The sequence below is a fragment of the Oryzias latipes genome, chromosome 13, assembly GCF_053564925.1.
Source record: "Oryzias latipes strain Hd-rR chromosome 13, Olatipes_Hd-rR_3.1".
Lineage (NCBI taxonomy): Eukaryota > Metazoa > Chordata > Actinopteri > Beloniformes > Adrianichthyidae > Oryzias > Oryzias latipes.
The window spans coordinates 31070543-31087622 of record NC_136249.1 but is presented as its reverse complement, the minus strand read 5'-3'; the positions used below and the strand labels follow the sequence as shown (position 1 = coordinate 31087622).

At 39.5% G+C, this 17080-nt stretch overlaps 1 long non-coding RNA gene across 4 annotated transcripts in view; it reads right to left on the bottom strand.

The window, feature by feature from the left end:
- The window catches only part of LOC144981565 (uncharacterized), a 233670-nt gene that overhangs the window by 107435 nt on the left and 109155 nt on the right, over window positions 1–17080 (bottom strand). The window contains exon 6 of one of the 4 annotated variants that reach the window (XR_013647161.1): window positions 13436–13906. The exons of the other annotated variants lie outside the window; for them this stretch is intronic. This is a non-coding gene — a long non-coding RNA (uncharacterized LOC144981565). Of the gene's footprint in view, window positions 1–13435; window positions 13907–17080 lie in introns of those variants that run through there. 4 annotated transcript variants of the gene reach the window in all.

The following is a 17080-nucleotide window of genomic DNA, read 5'->3' as shown; positions in this document are numbered from 1 at the left end:
CTTTCCGAAGATGCATTTTTGTGTTCAATTGCAGCACTTTACCCCGTCTGTGACAGTAATGAGCCTCAGTGTTCGCTGCCTGAACAAATGGAATTCACGCAGCTGAATTAGGTAATGAAATCCATAGATCAAGTTAAGGCTCCGCTTTTGTCGAAGAGGGGAGGGAGGGAGCGAAAAATGTAATATTGTTTGTTGAATTATCGCCCCTTTATGGATAGATCTTTAAAGCACCGCTGAAGGTTTGATTTCCCTCCACTGTGCCCGTGTTTATGCACAAATGTTTATTTTTAAAAGCGCAGCAGAAGCCTAGAACCCCTCTGTGTGGTCCAAAACAGGCGTGCCATAAAAACAAAAACAAAGACGGCTCATTAAAGAAATGGCTGCAATAAAGCTGTGACGTTGCATTACTTTTCCTGAGAAATCTGATTGGTCAACCGTGAAAGACGACCCAATCGCACCTTAATGACAAGTGGAGAGGATTTTAAGTACAGTCACCCGTGTGTTCCAGCTCTGTGAGGGAATTGCGCCTCAAAGTTCCACTCCGATTGTATTTATGTCTGTTTTCAAAGCGTTCCCAGCGGTCTTTTCATTGTGATTGTGGCGTTTTAGCCAAAATCAAAAGACGTGTCGTTTTTTAGGACATAGTTTCTGCAGAGTGGCAGGAGTTCTCCAAAAATTCCCCTCTTCAATGTGGGCAGGACTGTTCCTTAGTTTGCACTTTGTTTACACCCTCTTCCACTAGCTTACAGCCCTTCACAACACCAACCTACCATCAGGCATCAGGCGGCCGTGGTGCAACGGTAGGGAGGTCGACCAATGATCGTAAGATCGTTCGATTCCCGCCTTGCACGCAAGACACTTGGGCAAGACACTGAACCCCACTTTGCCTCTGGTGGGAGGTAGGCGCCAGTGTTTGGCAGCGGCATCGCCACCATTGTGTGAATGTGTGTGTGACTGGGTGAATGGGTCTGTGACTGTAAAGCGCTTTGGGCCTTGTAGGTAGAAAAGCGCTATATCAGTATACGCCACTTACCATTACAACAAAATTGTGAGCATGTTGAAGCTGTCCAGTTTTTAGCTACATACCAGCTCCATCCATTTGTCTGCAAATGGATGGAGTAGGGAGTTTGTGAGTGACTGGTTGTTGTGACTGATTGAAGATTTTACGCAACAACTACAAGCTTTTTCAAATGTAATTTTTCATCTGCTCCTGATTCATAATGATTTCAATAAAGAAATACTCAGAAATGCAAATTTAAGGTCAATTTTCTTCATACATGTCCTCCATCATAAGAAAATGTTAAAAACACCATTTTCATTTCACTTTTTTTATACGCACTGAAAGAGAGTTTTCATTAACGGCTACTGAAATGCCCTTTAGCAAGACGGCCTGACCTCCCACTCATTTAGAGAGTGAGCATATGCTAAATGGATAACACTGTGTGGGAATCTGTAAGAGGAGCACCTAAATGATATAGGTGGTTGGTGCTGAGGCAGAATAATTGAAAGTCTCAGGTGGGCAGGAGGAAGGTGTGGATATTTCCCACACACACACGCAGCCACGCACACATACACACACACATAGATTAGCTCTAATGATGATGGAGATTCATTTCAAGCCGCGAAGTATAAAATGAGGTAATAAGTGCCATGCGCTCATGAGCTGTTCAATGAAGACTTTAAGACAGATCCTCTGCTTGATGACTTCATGCGACAAAAAACATTAGAGTTTCCGAAAAACAAACGAGTGTGTGGCTAAAAGGAGCCTCCAATTAGGGGATTTGCCATCATCAGTGAGTTAATTAGCTTCAAAGAAGATTTTTTTTTTTAGGATTTTCTTATATGGTAAAAGGCTTCTATTTGTATAGAGCTTTTCTACCTTCCTCAAAGGCCCAAAGCGCTTTAGAGTCACTGTCCCATTCACACACACATTCACAAACTGATGGCGGCTTACTGCCCTACTGCTGCACCACAGCCGCCCCAAAAATACATATAAAACACCATGTTTAATTGGTGGCGGATGCTGCCACAATGAGTTTCTGTGGATATATACCAAACAAAGATAATCATTTACATTTTTTAGGGGCTGCACAGTGGTGTAGTGGTTAGCACATGGTTTGAATCCTAACTGGTTCTCTATGTCGGGTTTTGCTATGCTCACACCAGGCTTAGAAAGTGCATTCAAAAACAAAAAGTCTATATAAATGCATTATATGCACGTTTCGTGCTTTGGCATTCAAAACTACACACGTTTATAACCCTTGTCCTATCTTGTGGGGTCCAGATGACCCCACCCTTACACTGACGTGTTCTTCCTACCACGACAAAGGTGGATAAAGGTGGAGAGGCTTTCATGTAATCCATGGACACCAGTGAGGTTCACAAATCATTGAAGAAAAAAGGTTCAGAGCTCTGTCTAGTGGGTCTAGATGACCCAACTCCCAACGTTAAAGTGCCTTGGACAGCACACGGGTTAAGTCTGTTTTTGACCCCTATGTACAAAACACAAGGTCATTGAATGCACATTGACAATCAAACCAGTAGGACTTTCACCAATCAGAGACACAGATTCGGTTGTGACGAATGGGCAATGTTGGGGGTAATGGATTACAAAGAAATTAATTACTGTAATTTCATTACTTTTGACTGTAATGGTGGAATGTAACGAATTATAGTTCAAATATTGGTAATTAATTACAATTACTGAACTATAGAAACACTTGTTACTTCGTTACTTTGGTCTTGTAGGCTCTGACATTTTCTCTCAGTTAAATGAAATGAAACGGAGGTTAATTTAAAGAAAACACTGAGTTACTGGCGTATACGCAGACGCATGCAAACACAATGTTTGGTCGAAGTACAAATATACCCTCATTGCTGCTGTCACATTGCTTTCCAAATTGGTTCAAAGCAGAGATGAAAAGAGTCGCTACAAGGAGTCTTCTCATCTCAGAGGAGCAGCAGGAGCAGCAGAGCAGAGACCGCTCTGTGTACTGATGTGCTGGTTGTGAGTGAAACAACTCCACAGCTGGCTCTTTGGTGTGAAAGACACGAGCTGGGTCCTTCCTGGAAGTCGTTTATTCTATAATATTTCACCATTTCTAATTTTATTTTTCTCTCTAAGCTGCCAGTGACTGCCTCTCTGGTCAATATGAGTTAGCGCTCAATACTCCACAGAGGGGGGTAGGGGATAGACCGGTAACTAACATTGAATAAAAGGCAGACGTAGAGAGAGAAAGGTGCAACTCACTGTAATGGAAAACCTAAAGTCAGCGTAAATGAACATGGAAGCATTAAACAGTTCTTTGTATTTTCAAAAGAGTGGGTTCATTTTAGATTTGATACATAAGAATAACGGCATAACAGGTTCATTTCACTTTGACTAGAGCACAAGTATTGCAACTTATTTTTGTGGCATTTTTTACACTGTTTTCTGATTTCTGATGAAGGCAGGTTAGGTCTTGAACCAGGTTCATACTTTGCAAAAGGTCATTTCTTTAAAATTAAAGCTAAATGAAAGACAGGAGGATCTTGTTGATGCTGTCTTCCCCTTGAAAATTTCTATAAGAAAGGAAAAAAAGTAAAGTAACGTAACGAGGACTGAATTACTTTTTCAAATAGGTGATGAGTAAAGTAATTTAATTAAAATTTTGATCCAGCAACTAAGTAAATAATCGATTACCTTTTTAGAAGTAATTTAACCAACACTGCGCATGGGTAGCGTCCTTTTCAAAACATGGAAGTTTGTGCCAGCCAATTGAATATTGATTGCGAAGGGAATTTATCATTGCCCGGCTATAATTATACCAACTAATAAAGTCGGAATAGAGCCTTGAAAGAAACGGCCAGGTAGATTTACGAGATTTGCTCTGCTTCCACATTTTGCACCACACCTCTTTCATCCCCGAGTACATGCGCTAGTATCGGGGAGCTACAGTACAGTGTGAAGACCACATGCTAAAAGCGTGTTGAAGAACGTCTATTTAGCAGGGTGTGTATGCGGCATCTCACAAAGTTAGAAAGAAGTATTAAAAAATGACCATAAGAGACACTCAAGCAACCAACCCTCTGTTAAAATCTACACATAACAAACGTCAGGTAGAGCTCTCCTGTCTATTTTATTCATTGACAGGAAAAAGCAGATCTGTTAGCTGAATTGGGGGGTGGTGGGGGGTGGTTGCAAGGTTAATTGGCAACGGGAATAATTGGCCAGTGGGCTCAGTTTGTCCGATGGGAGTAATTGGAAGCCAATCTTTCAGTGTTTGGAAGCATTCCATGCAATTCCTCAAAGGAGACATCTTTATCTGATGCTCTCCGCTGGAGTTACATCCTCCACTCTGATCCGGCGCGCCACAAATGGCTCTGCTGGCGCTAAATAAGGAATTCTGACAGCAGGAGTTGGCAAAGTTACATCAAGGATCAATATTTCTAAAGATCTTGCGTGCTCTGAACAAATTTAGATCCCAGTGTTGTATTTCCCTGACAGAAGCAGAACACAGAAGTTGTAAAATTATGTTGGGAAAACTAATCTAGTGTGATTAATACGTGAAAACCCAATTAAAGCAGATATGGCAGTGGGTTTAGTCACTCTGAACCTCTCGCATTGCAGTGGTACTTGGTTTTTCAGGCGGGTTCAGCTTCTCATTGTATCTGATCTCCTTCATCGCACACCCCCCCCTCTTTTTTTTTATTTTGTAGCTGCTTGCTAAGCACAGCCTTTTTCTCAAGGGTATGATTTGCTTCTCTTTCTCTTGGTGTCTGTTTGTACCCACACAGACGGGATCAACAGAATTAGCATTTAAAATTGATTTTTCTCCCTGACAAAAATGCAAATGAGGCGGTTCAATGATTTTCAACTCAAAGCCAATGATGCAAATTTAATGGTGTTTGGGCCCCCTTTTTGTTCTCCGATTTAACTCAGACAGCCTAATTCAATGACACAACAAAATGAGAACCATGGCAGTTCTGGTTCTGGGTGCTCCGGCTTGGTCTAGAAAGCTTGAGTGTTTGATGGGACATTTTGGTCCTTTAGCATTTTTTTCAGGGTGGAGAAAGAATAAAAAAAAAATGGATAAAAACAGAATATTTGATATATTTGATTTTGATAAAGTATTTTACTGGTTTTTTAAGACCTTTGAACTATAAAGACTTCACAGGTCGACTTCCTTCTCCTCTACCAAACTTTACAGCTGCATATCATCGGAGACATTATCTTAGAAAGTAATAATAAATGACAAAAGATGACCTGAAGATGAGGCTGTCACTGCATTAACACAATTGTACCAGTTAATTGCGAGCTCTGCGCGCTGCGACGTTGTATTTGGCGGACAGCAAAGGTTAATGGCACATTCAAAGTGGAGGCAGCTGTTTATATGAGTGCTAACAAAAGGTTGTTACCAACTGGAAAAATAAATACAAATAAAATATGTCCAAACCTAGATGCTCTCAGATTCTGTTTGCTCAGCTGTTGAACAGAACAAATAGGTATAAAAACAAAGATAAAAAATAATATCCATTCATTACCGTTCAGAAGATAACGTGGACACAGAGACGGTTCAGCTAGAGTTTGCTTTGAAATACAGTTGTGCTGCATGTATTATAGTCACGTGTGTGACGGGTCCTATTAGTTATTTATTTAGGCCTCAGTCCCAACTGCCCTTTATAGGTGGATGCAGGCTGTCTATGGGAGAAAAACTGGGCAAACCTGTATGGCACATTGGTGCCCCATACAGAAGATGGGGGCACCAGAAGACGGGTAAGATGGTAGACTGTTTTCAGTATAAATATTCCTGCTAAATCTTTCCTACAGGCCTACTGTGGGTGACACTTGTACAACTAGAAAGGGGGAAGTAGGCGAGTTGCAGGCACATTGTATGGATTTTTCATTTTAGTTAAACCCGATGAAACTCTGCCTGCTGAACAAGGAGTCTGTTAGTGCTACTTTAGTAAGTTAGTGCTAGTTTTCACTACTATTTCACCCTGACAGTTACAAATGAGGAAATTAAACAATCAGAGCATAGATTGTGTGGCTGTCCAACGGTTACTCACGTATGACATGCACACCCCATGCATACGGCATTTGCAAGTGATCAGTATACTTGCTCATTAATTGCGACTAAAGTGTAGCATAAGGACACCGTACAGCAGCATCTCCCGTACATCATGAGCACATGTAACTTACATTATCCTTACAAATACCTGCCGGTACACTCATGCCTCATTTTCACGGAGCGGTACAGTCTGGTATTTTGAGCGTTTCCATTATAAAATGGACCCGTTAAGCAGGACCAAATTGGGATCCGTTGGTTGTAGATCCATAGAAGACTGGAATGGACTGGTTTGGGCGGAGCTACTGCTGAAACCTGTTGATTGGCTAAAGGTCATTATGACAAAAGAAAAGATCCAAGAAAGCAGCTGTATTCCTCTTCCATGCCAGCAATGTTCTCTCAAGTAACAATAAATACTTTGTAGATACAAAGTACCAAAGGCCAAGCAGGAAAAAATGAGCTGAAGGATGACCTCCATTGTTGTTGTAGTTGTTTGCTTCACCTGCATGCTCTGTGACGGTCCAACTGTGAGTGGAAACGCTCACCTGAATTGCCTGGACCATTCTAAACCGGACTAGACCTTCCTACTCAGTGGAAACAAGGCATTACTGAATGTACGACAGTGGAAGCTTCCATTTTCATGACCCGCATTGATCTGGCCATATGAGTCTCAGGAGAACTGCAAGACACACCTAAGATGCACCTGCTCCTGTCTATGACCCTCCACAGGCCCCGACAACGCAAAAACCAGCAGCACCTGTACGGTTCAACCCCTGTACTTTAGGCTTAAAGTGTTATCAGCAAAAAGATACATTTATTTTTAATGTGCAACTCTAGTCTTGTTTTAAGATGATTGTGGTCTAGAAATGGGTAAATTGGATGATCTTGCAGGAAAAGGCTATAAATATACATCATTTTAAGAAATGAAACTCTTTTTTTGAAGCAATAAGTGGTTGTTTTAAGACATGTTATCAATTGTAATTGAAATACAAATGCCTAAAAAGGAGTCTGTATAGCTAATTTTAAGAAATTATTTTTTTAAAAGGGCAAAGATATCACAACTTGTTTTGAGAAAATTTACCAAACAAAGTTTTCTACTTTTCTGCTTTCATTTCATTTTTTTTAGGCAAAAACATCTTGCATTCAGTATTTTTAGCTTTGAAAAGGAGACGTTTTCCTTAGTGTTATAAAACAGGAGCTGCTGTGAAACAGCCGAATACTATCAAGCTGCATTTGAACCAATTCCTAAACTACTCATGTCAAACCGGAGGAAATGGGAGTGGAGCAAATCCCTTCAGCTTCGTGTATCTGAGCTTTTTGCACCAACACAAATTTGAAATAAGGTTTATGAGATGAAAACAACTTCATATTGACTCTTTTAGAATTCAGCATTTTGCCATTCTGGCTCAGCACTAATTTTTTCTGCTTCACAAACAGTCTTCCAAGTGTGAAAGAGGTGTGAGAATGTTGACTCCGTTCTATGATGGTGTAATTTACACCTCATGGCAGAGTGGCGGTCAAAAAGTTATGACTAAATCCGATGTTCCTTCACTGCAAAAACACACAATCTTACCAATTCTTTTCCTTCATTTTTACTTTAAATATCTTATTACTTTTAATCTAAGACAAAACTAAATAGTAACTATTCAGAGAAATATAAAGATTTAAATCAATAAATCTGGAATATCTTGATGAGTCATTTGACCTTAAAAAACATCTTATTTTAGGCAATATCTCTGCATAAACCCTTTAAAAATGTATTTAAATAATGAGTGATCTAGTTTCAAGAAACTATAAATTAAAAATGTATTGTATATAAAAATGTTTTAATATTATTATTATTATTATTATTATTTATATTAAAAATGTATTATATATCATATATATATATTATTATATTATTATGTATTATAAAATGTATTTAAACAATGAGTTATTTAGTTTCAAGAAACAGACTCGCTTGATTTGGGGAAACTGGAAAGTTTGATTTCACTCACAATAATTACATCTTAATTTAATCCTAAAATGTGTCATTCTAGTATAATTTTAAGATTATTATAGTCAAGAAATTATAGGTTTTGGACTGATGCAGCACCTAAAATAGGGGGAAGTGTATAAATTGACCAACCTTAAATTCAATTTCTTTTAGTAATCCACAACTGTTTTAGACATATTTCCAATTTCCCAGGCAATGAACCTAAATATGAGAGTTTAGAGCTAAATTCAAGAGCAAAATACAACTTACTTCAAAGTCCAACTCCAATGAAAATCATGTTTTTAGGTGAATTTACAATGTTCTTGTAGCATTTTTGTCCAGGATATAGGACATATATTCAAAAATTTAGGATTAAAGCTGCATTTCTGCGTTTTTTAATTTTAATCCAGATTATTCGGGGGAATATGAAGAAATCAGTTTTAAAAAGCTCTCAGGTGTGATGCAGCGAAATAAATGGGCCGGCCAAAGCTTCCCTGCTCTGCTCCATTCTGATGCATCCACTTGTAGACGACTAGGTTCATGTACGTCTTTGTTTTCCTTGTCTGAGCTGGAATCTGGATCTAAACGCTGGATAGCTGGATAGCTCCAATGTTGCTCACCATTTTTGTTGCATTGGTAATGTTGGGTTTGTGTTGTGAGGGGCTGTAAGCTAGCGGGAGAGAGAGTGTAAAGAAAGGTATGATGGGATATCAGTGGAGGCTTACTTCTGTGCCAATAGTCCCGCTCACAACTCAGAGGGGAATTTTTGATGAAGTCCTGCTGCTCTGGAGAAACTATGTCCTAGAAAACGACACAGAATTTGTTTTTTTTTATCTAAAAAACTGCATAATCATAATTAAAAGACCACTGAGAACGCTTGAAAATAGATCAAAATATGATCAGAGTGACTTTTAGGAAACAATAGTTCTATTGGCAGATATTTCTAGCTTAAACAAGGAAAAACATATTTTATTTATTTTATTTAACTTGTTTTGAGACAGAGTTCTTTCCAGTGTTGGAAGTAGAAACTAGTTCCGCCAGCTATTGACCTTCTTTTGTGTTGACTGTTTAAATCAGTAAGTCAAAGGTTTAAAACAGAAAAAGTGTGATTTTCATGACATTAATAAAGCTTTGCAGGTTAGGTTCTAACAGAGACAGAATGAGCACGAACAGATTTAAATGCCAGAGGGTTCAGTTCTATTTGCAGCAGGGAAAACACTGAAACCATAGACCTGATCTGTTTGGTTACCTTTGGGTCAGGACGCCTCGCCACGCTTCATACGGCAATGAACTTTTATTTAGACCAGAGTGTTCTTCAGGGGAAATGTCAGAGGAACCTTCTGTGGACTGAGACTGAGACGGTGAGTCAAGCTGCATGACAGATACTCAGAGGAAACCACTTTGTCACTTCGGAAAGCTAAAAATGACTCTGCCTGAATCTAATGTAAATGTTGTAGCTGACCCAAGATGACCCCAAGCTTCTGGGATTCTTGTAAACTAAAACAGAACAAAATTCACCTATGAAAACACTTTAAACCATTAAAGATTGGAGAATTAAAACCCTGTTATGAAATGTTATAAAGATTTTTTTCTTTTACTTTATCATTTCTGGCAGCTTTTAATTGCTAGGCAACCATAAATGTTATGACTCAGCACAAAGATCCTGTTAGATTAAGCTGGAAGAAATTCATTTTAAATGCACAGATATCTTTTATCTCTACAAAAATGAGAATACAGTAAATTTTGATTTTTAGGATAGTAAAAGATCAGACAGTAACAGTATTTCTATTTTAATGTACAGGGATTCCAAAGATCTGGTTAGAGCACATGGACTGGGGGATGATTTGATGATATAAGGTAGCAGGAATAAAAAAAAACAAAAAATCCACACCGGTGGGTAAATCCAAGCATCAGCTCATAATTGACAGTCCTGCTTCCGGTGGGAAGCGTGGAGTTAATTATCAGCCGGGCCTCCTGTTGTCAGTTTTATGTCCAGAGCTGTGTCAGCACTGCAGAGGACTCTGGCTGCAGCTCAGGAAATGGAGCAGTGTCTGCCAATCAGAGGGTTAGTGGTTTTACTGACCCGAGGAATCCATCTGTGTGCGCGGGATGAAAGCACTTTGGAGAATATTAGGGATCGGTCTGAAATAAAAGGATTTGTGCGGGCAGGCAAATGTTGGCATTGGTCTACAGTATGTTACATTATTTAGGTAAAAAAAAAGGTTTTTCCTTTTTTTTCAAGTAATTAATTATAGTTCCACTCCGAGTGTTCCCAATTTTTATTAAGTCGTTTTTAGCCCAAATCAAAAATCTGTGGTTTTTTTTCTAGGACATAGTTTTTGCAGAGCAGCAGGAGTTAATTACAAATTCGCCTCTAAGTTGTGGGCGGGGCGTCCCTTCTTCCTATCTCTGTCAATCAATCAAGCTTTATTAGACAAAAAACACAAGTGCTTTCCATGCATTGCAGCTCATGTTAAAAACACCAAAAACATCAGGTACTGCAGAGTGGGTCTTTAAAAGTTGTCAGAGTCTGAACATTGAGGCAACGAAATGAGCAACTTGCAGATCTATATCTGACTTTTCAAGAGTAGGAGCTCTGATTTACTCGCATTTCTATCCACTCCATTCCAACTGCAGGAAATGACCTTTGATTTCACAGGCCACTAAAAAAACAGAGAAGCGGTTTTTGCCTCTACCTTTAAAAATGTCTGCCATATTTATATGTACTTGTACAGTTATCAGGTCAATGTGACTCAGACTTTGACACAAGTATTAGTACATAAAGTATAAATAACTGGAGAATTACATTGCAGTTTACAGTAAACTTCTAGAAAACATTTTCTTCTAAATGTGCAAATAAGTAACAGGTTTCCCCTGGAATAACATGTAACTGCACACACTTAGTACTAAAATCAACATCATTCTCAGATTTCTCTTCAAATGTTCTTAATTTTTCCCAAAAGAATAATTTTAAGACATTATAAGTTTCAACATATTTATATACCTCAATCCTGGAGAACCCAAGAACATTTTCTTCTGGGCTTTTTTGACTCTGTTTTTGTTTGCTCATTTTAGGAAGTGGTCAAAAAAATACTAAAAAAAAATGAATAACATCAAAAAATGTTGGGAAAAAGAAAGCAGCCAAATTTGACCCGGTGGGTTCTCCCAGGTTAAAAAATAAGTCAAATGCAATTTCTCACTAACAGTTGGAGATCAGTAACATGAGTCTGATTTACCTCAGTTTTTCCAAATTATTTAGTAAAATAAAATCAGCTGGTTCACACTTTTATTAACTTTTTTTATTTGCTGAAACAAATAACCTGTGACTGTCTTCACCTGGAGTTTTGTGAAAATGTTGCTTACAGTTCTGCTCTGTGACTTCTTCTCCCTTCTCCTAAAATACACTGGCTCAGATCTGAGAAGCATATGTTGTGGAAATGTTCTCTGCTCTTGCAAATCCATAAGCTACTATTTATGTTTTGAGCCACATTTTACGTAACAACGTCTTTTTTGTATTCCGACATGGAAGAGTGCCAAAGCACAGTCGACCGGTCGACTATAAATATGTGCAACCATAAAATACATATGTTTGCAACTGTTCTGTGTGTTTTTGCGATCATAAACAAGTGTTAATTTGGATTTGAGCAAAAATCATGCATTTTTTTATGTAGGAGATTGATGGCAATTATTGCGATCTTTCCTTCTTGTTCTCTTTAATTTAATTTACTCCCCCCTGTTTTCTCTCCTCTTCCCCCAAATCTCATTCACTCACAGTCTCTTCCAGTCAAAGTTCAAAGAGTTAAATCATATTTATTTTTTATCGTTTCATAAAAATGTTTGTTTTTCTTGCTGCTTATACTGATTGTAGTTTTTTTTTAATAAAATTGATATTTTAAAAGAAAAAGGTAAAATTAAAGAATACACTTCAAATTGAAAAAACACAAACAAAAAAAAACCACCAGGAAAACTAAAAATTGCAATAAATATAAGAATGTGTTTTAAGCATAATAAATTTGGTCAGCCTTCAGCCTGAGATGCTTGTCTGCTCCTCTGCACACACGTGTGACGGCCAGAATACTGTGGCCTACTTAAAAAAAACCTGCAGAAAAACAGCTTGAAAAGTGATTCCTGAAGAGTGTGACTACCATGTGGTGTCAAACGCTAACAAGCAGCAAAACTGGAGAGCTGCGGACTGAGCATGTGCGAACCTGGGTTGCTCTTTTTTAACATTCACTGCAAAAAGGAGAAAAAATAACACACAATATATTAAATACAGATTTAGTGTAAACAGATTTAAATAGTCATGTTTTTATTGATATTATTAATGATATTTGACTTTATAATTGAACAGGTTCCTTTGTGAGTTCTGTTGGTCTTTTGGATTTAATGTCTTTTTTAAGAATCTAAACCATCGACCCTTAGGGTTCAGACTGGACACATTTGGTTTGCTTAAATTGAGCCAAAGATTGTTTTCCTTTATTATCCGGAACAGATTTTCAGTCTGAATACACCCAAGCGAACCATGGTCCGGGACCAGGAACCCTTCTCAGGACCCATCTTCAGTTCATTTCCAATCGGTTCTCTCTGAGATTCCACAGTCTGAATACAATCCGTCCTCGGAGAGGAACAACTGGACCAAAACGGCCACCATAGCTGGTCGTCACGTGATCTAAACCAGTGTTTTTCAACCAGTGTGCCGCGGCACACTAGTGTGCCGTGGGAGATGGTCAAGTGTGCCGTGGGAAATTGCCCTCATTAACTGAAAAATTAAACATTTTCCATCTCCAGGATTTCAGCTCTCTGTTCATCCAAACAGGCCCTGATAAAACACTGGTACACTCGTAAAGTCGCTCAGTTCTTACAAAAATACCAGCTAAAGCTCGTCTTTATCGGTGTAGCTTCCCACAGAATCCGGTATCAGACCGTGGAACAAGTGAACAAAACAATGAAGCTCCGAAATCCGATCTCCGCCGGCCGTTTAATGCACTACATCTCCCATGATGCATTGGGTTGTGAGAGTGACAGCGCTCAAGGAGATCTGTTGTTAAACGTCTTGAAATCAACGAACACAAATCAAACTGTTTTTAAATCATCTAACTTAACTTTTATTGCATCTTTTAGAAAAAAACAGCTGCAGTTTCAAGCTTTTACTGCAACAATTATCTAAAAAATGCATGTGAAATTGTGGAGGGGCTGTAGATCAATACAGACTATGAGTTTCTCCGTTTTTTTTTTTTTGTTTTTTTTTTTAAATATTTGGATCCTGGTGTGCCGCGGGATTTTTTTTTAAGGTTAAAGTGTGCCGTGGCTCAGAAAAGGTTGAAAAACACTGATCTAAACAGATGAGCCGCAGGCAAATGTAAAGCAAGGATTGTCATGTCATCAAGGAGGAAAAAAGGGTCCACATGCTTACTTGTTTAAACGTTTTTTTTACACAGCTGAAAACATTTCTTACATGCATTCTGTGTCTTGTTACGCGGCATGTGCTGCTGTGTCGTCATCCTAAAAGCTATCTTTTAGTTCTTTAACAGAATTTTCTCAAAACAATGCCGTAACACCACAACGGTGCGACAGAGCAGCTCATTGAAATGTGGTCAGATGAATGTAGGCTCATTAAAACAACTTTTAGTGTGATTCAGATTGCTTCTGACTGTTTCCCCCACAATCTATATGTCATAAACACTTATCAGTGGACCTTCTTAGATGTTTTTTTCCAGTAACCGCCCTGCAGCAAGCCTCAAAGCAGCAGAAAAGTTGTTGAGCCTGACGTTGATACAGGTCTTTAAAATTTTCAGCAAATATAAAGTTTGAATGAGCTACCCCAAAAAAGGACTGCAGACCGCAGGACTTCCATAATTTCTGTTTCTAGTTGCTTTACCCCGCCCTTGTAATTCCTGACCTATGAGAGAAGAGATTTTTATTCACATGGTTTTGTTCATTAGCTGTGGTTCGAATCAGGAAAGGCAGCGTGAATACAGACCAAACGCATGGTTCAGAGCTCAATTCAGACCAAATTAAGCAGACTGTGTACGGAGAAAACAGTTTTTCCTGTCTGAATGTACCCTTAAAGATCAAAATGTCTGCTGCTTTTACAATACACGGTGCCCTAAAAACACCTAAAAGAGTCAAATTCTGAAGAACTCTGCTCTGCAGCAACTTGAAGGTGCCAGCAGGATAAAGGAAAAAGGAAAAAACAAAGTTTAAATAAAAAAGATGAATCCATTAAAAGATACAGCTTTAGTTTCATCTTAAAACGTAGAAACTGTTGATATTTTCTGCCCCGGGAGAGCTGTCGGAAGATTCAAAGATCAGGCTGAGGACTTTCTCTAACTGGTCATACGTGAATATACAAGGAAAAAGTGAGAAACATTGTGGTTCTTTATGTGAAATCTTGACGGATGTATCATAAATGAACCACGTTAAAACCACGGAAGAAGTACAAATAAAACTCCCAAAGAACACTTAAATCAACTAAAAGCCAAAATTCATTAGTGACTCCTGCATCAATTACGTAATTTGAACGTGATATGTGCAAGATATAAACCATATTGTGAGTCATATGTCAGTGGTTCTTGCGTAAAAAGTCTGTAAAGCCACAAATTTTCATATGCATATCGCGAAAATCATGCACAATTGCTTACGATTTACGTAATAATTGCGCTTAAACTACGTAAAATCTGCATAAACTGCAGGCAAAAATTTCAAACAGCTCCAAACTGAATTCATGCAAAGAGCTGTTGGCCAAAAACCCTTGTCGGACATCTCCACACATTAACGAATGACGAATGCAAAAAACACTTGAATTACCTGTTTCACGCATGGATCACCAAAGACCAAAACATTCATACGTGGAAAACACCCAAAATGTACGTAGTGGTTGTGTGACACGGCCATAACATCTGCTGAGATGAAGCCGCCCTGCCCTGATATTGGATGAGCGAGAATGCCCTGGTTCAAATCCCGGCTGGGACCCTTTTGCATGGAGTTTGCATGTTCTCCCCATGTTTGCGTGTTTCACTCCAGCTTCCTCCAACAGTCTTAAAAGGATGCTTCATTTGTTAGTTACTCTAAATTGTTACTAGGAGTATGTGTGGGAGTGATTGTGTTGCCATGCAACAGACTGACGACTTCTCCACACCTCTGCTTCACCCAACAGTAGCTGGGATAGGCTCCAGCAACCCTGTCGCCCCAAAAGGGATTCAGTGGGTTAAGAAGATGGATGGATGGACGTCAAACCGGATAAGCGTGTGCCGTCTTTTTTATTTCATTAGACCAATGAAGGATTGCATCATCGGCTGCAGGTCAACAAAGAAGTCATCAGTTCAGCTGCGCGTCAGTGCCGTGTGCGGGGAGCCGTTTCATTCAGAGTAAGCAAAAGGTAACGCACAAAGCCCTCGCTGACAAGAATTAATTTCACGCATCGATCAGGAAGGGAGGGGGGACAAATCCTCTTAATTTGTAATTAAATTCCTGAGGCACATTTTATGTCCTAGATGTTTTTACTCTTATTCCACAATCCAGCTGACAAGACATTAAATCAGATAATTGGATTCAAAACAAAGTTGTCGCTAAAACGCACGTAATTTAGCTACTGCTCAGTGACGACTGATGATCTGCTTTCTGCCTGAACTACGGGTCAGCTGGTTCGCGCAGAAAAGATGTAGCAGAAAAGGGAAAAATCCTTTTCAAACAAAACATTAAAACTGATTTTGAGATAGAGATCTTTTAAAACACTAAAAAATAGAGGTATAGCAGTTATTTCTGGATAGTCCCCTGAAAAACTGTGAGGACTGTCAGAGTGGATAGAACGTAGAGAGGTGTGTGGATTTTAAAATTTTCTCAATGTCATCTGCCTTGTTGAGCCGTTGGGTTCATCATTTCGGATCAGACCATGCGCTGTAACCTTTCGAGAGGGAAAAGGCGCTCGGCTAAACAATGCTTCCCCAATCGTTACTGAGGCTGCGCCTGCAGACGAGCTCTCAGGGTATAACGCACCCGTCACAGTAATCATTACTGACAGGACATGCAGCTGCTAATGATCTTCTCTTAATCACACTTAATCAGGTAATAATGATTTTGAGGTGAGAGATGAAGTGCTGGCTCTCTGCTTTCGCCATGCAGAAGCCTTGTTTCACTTGACTGCGTTTGATCAAATACTGCCCCCCCCCCCCTCAATTCCAGTTAATTGATTATGCCAAGGTTTCCTCAACTTGGAACTTTTCGGATGGCAAAGACGAGAAAGACTTTGGCTCAAAAGTCTTTAAAATACAAACAATACGAAGGATTTCAACCCTTTTTTGGCTTGAAAAAGCTGAACTTCCTATTTTTTGTAGCTTTTCCTTTTGTGTTTGGAACAACAGCAGAAAATAAATATTAAAGTCTGTATATGAAAACAGGTGGAGGAAGGATTCAGGTGTGATGTGTCAGCAAGAATGAAAGGAAAGGTGTGGAAGAAGGTGAGAGCTTCCATGTTGGTGCATGCTACAAGTACAGGCACTACTGCCACCATGCAATGGGGGCATCGGCAGAATAATCAACAATTCATGCCACTACCTTGTTTTCTTTGAGAGCATTTGGAGTGGTCATGACTGTAGATGGCGGCAGTCAGGCGCGACGTCAGGGATGACGTCATTACAAAGATGGGTGACAGCAGCTCTGATTGGATGATGTGTGAATGTCGTGGGACGGTGGCCTTCCATATCAAGTGCCATTGGCCGCTTAGTAGCCCAGTGGTATGTAAAAAGCGGGCCATTTGGCACCAAAGTTCATTCGTAACTCATAAAAAGTACAATGTTCTTTGTATTCTTCTCAGTATCAACCCCAATTGGTCAATATACAGGTGTCGGAGTCGCTGTGCTTCTATCAACGCCATGTTAAGGTCTCTTTGCGGTATCAACGCCGTCTCCTTTTTTTGGACCCACGGTGGCTGGGATAAGATTGACGTCCAGTCATCGCCGGGCCCCTGGCACATGTCAACTGCCCTTGTCAAGTGCCCGTGCTGCTACCATAAGATTTCTAACAATTGGATGGTGGCAGTGGGACGGCAGCACAGTGGTGA